The sequence below is a fragment of the Salmo trutta genome, chromosome 20, assembly GCF_901001165.1.
Source record: "Salmo trutta chromosome 20, fSalTru1.1, whole genome shotgun sequence".
Taxonomy (NCBI): Eukaryota; Metazoa; Chordata; class Actinopteri; order Salmoniformes; family Salmonidae; genus Salmo; species Salmo trutta.
Window position 1 is genome coordinate 44,851,375 of NC_042976.1, and position 2,372 is coordinate 44,853,746.

A 2,372-nucleotide genomic window follows, 5' to 3' on the forward strand; every position below is an offset into this window, starting at 1 on the left:
GGTGCTGACCTGCTGCACCCTATACAACCACTGTGATTAATATTTGACCCTGCTGGTCATCTATGAACATTTGAACATCTTGAAGAATGATCTGGCCTTAATGGACATGTACTCTTATAATCTCCACCCGGCACAGCTAAAAGAGGACTGGCCACCCCTCAGAGCCTGGTTCCTCTCTAGGTTTCTTCTTATGTTCCTGCCTTTCTAGGGAGTTTTTCCTAGCCACCGTGCTTCTACATTTGCATTGCTTGCTGTTTGGGGTTTTAGGCTGGGTCTCTGTATGATGTAAAACATCTGCTGTTGTAAAAAAAGGCTTTAGAAATACATTTGATTTCACTTCATTACCAATTGAAAATACCTGCAAACAATATATTAGCTTCAACTTTAGTCACCTTTATTGCAACGTGTAAAAGTACCTTACATTTCTTTCAAAATAATACTATTTTTTTATTGTTAGATTAACAATTTGATTAATTAGATTAAAGATATAACATAAAATAACTTTTCTTGTGGTGACTCAAATCTGTAGCCTATAGATAGCTCATTTAGAAAAACTGGAGTCTTTTTCTCCCCTTTTTAATGATACAAGTAACAACGGAAATCAACAATTCTGTCTCTGTCTTCATATGTTTCTTTCTTGTAAGCATTTTCCCATCCTGGAGTCTGAGACTTTGTGGAAATCTGTCGTAGAAAAGAAGAATGTCTGAAAATGTAGCATTAGACACTATGTTACCCTATACTAGTTATCATCATCATGCTTTCTATAGTTTAGGCCTATAGCTTGCTAGGCCTAGCTACCTACCTAGCTAGTTCTTGTGTTCATCTAGCTAGCTAGATTTGTATACCTAACCCAAGACAAACCACACTCTGTTGTTTCCAATGGGAACCTAGTGAATCGAGTGGGCAGAACAAGGAAGTGGAGCTAGCAAGATCCTATTGGCACATTTTAGCATGTATTTGCAATTTTCCATTGGGGAATGCCTAGTCTGTGAAGTGTGCGTGTGCAATAACTCAATTCACTATTGCATCGTTATTTTTAACAACTTTTGCAAAGGGAGTACACTCCGTTTGTAAAATATTCTAGTTTTGGGAACAGAAAACAAAATTGAGATCAAGTGTTTCATCAATGAGAAAATAGTCAGAACTGACAACCGGATGCTTCACATTTATACTTCCGGTGAAACATCTGGGCCATTGTTCTATCTGTGCTAACACTAATAAGTTAGCTAGTGTTTAGTTACATTGAAAATAAATTAATGTTACTCATAGTGTGTGTTTACACACGTAGCTAGCTAACGTTAACATGCGGGGTTTGCTCTATTTGCATCACTTTCAATTAGGAACTTTTATTATGAAGGTGGACAGTAAATTCTACTGTTGTTGCTGATCGTTGTTGTGGCTAGCTTCACACAAAGGTTAGCCCAGCTAGCTAGCTAGTTAGCTAGCAAAAAACGGCAGCTAACGTTTGCTACCAAGCTAACTACGTTTTCTAGCTATCTACAGTTAGCCAGAGCCATATATGGCTTTGCAGTTAGCTAGCTATCTAACACGACTTGGCTAGGTAGCTGGCAAATGCTCGCTAGATAGCTAACTTCCTATGCTAAATCGTCCAGAAGAATTCATGTATCCCACAAATAAAATAAACAAATTGCATGGAAACTCTCTTCTGTCTTGACTTTTTTGTCTCGTCTACAAAAAGCAATCTATCGTATCTGGATTTTGCACACTGACCTTCTCGACCACGTTCTTCTACAAAGGTGTAGCGGGTTTCTTATGCACCACAGGAGAACCAAGAAATGAAGAGCGACACCACGGCTGTCTTTAAGGCTTTTATGTTGATCTGCAATAGTATTATGAAAAGACAGGACAGGAACACATCAGTCTCCAATGCAACACCTGACAAGTTGTTCTTTCTCTCTGTGTTTTCTCAGACTCTCACAATCACACTCATACATAAAGCCATAATGTATAGTATAAAATAATAACCAGTCCTTAATACAAAGAATGTATAATCTTAATTCTTAGACAATAGAACCATACCTGCAATAGTATTATGAAAAGACAGGACAGGAACACATCAGTCTCCAATGCACCACCTGACAAGTTGTTCTACACAGGAGCATGAAGAAAGGTAAAACACATATCCTGTCTCACATCCCCAATACATTGCTAGGTACTTTCAGTGTTGATAGTAGCAAAATACAACAACTCATGTACAAAACCACTGCAACACAAACAAGTTACAACGTAAAATCGCCTTAGAGGGCAAAAACTACATCCCCCATAATGCAACACCATCACTAGTCGGCAGCTCAGCTAGCCGTCTGCATCACAGAAAGAAAGTCATGCTAGCTAGCAACACTTTTAGCACT

General features: G+C 38.5%; 1 long non-coding RNA gene across 1 annotated transcript; it reads right to left on the reverse strand.

The window, feature by feature from the left end:
* Positions 1-372: 372 nt before the first annotated feature.
* LOC115156165 (uncharacterized) lies at positions 373-1,884 on the reverse strand. The gene is made up of 2 exons (XR_003868194.1): positions 1,732-1,884; positions 373-681 (listed from the first exon to the last, which is right to left on the reverse strand). It is a non-coding gene; the product is annotated as an uncharacterized LOC115156165 (long non-coding RNA).
* Between the last annotated feature and the right edge of the window lie 488 nt (positions 1,885-2,372).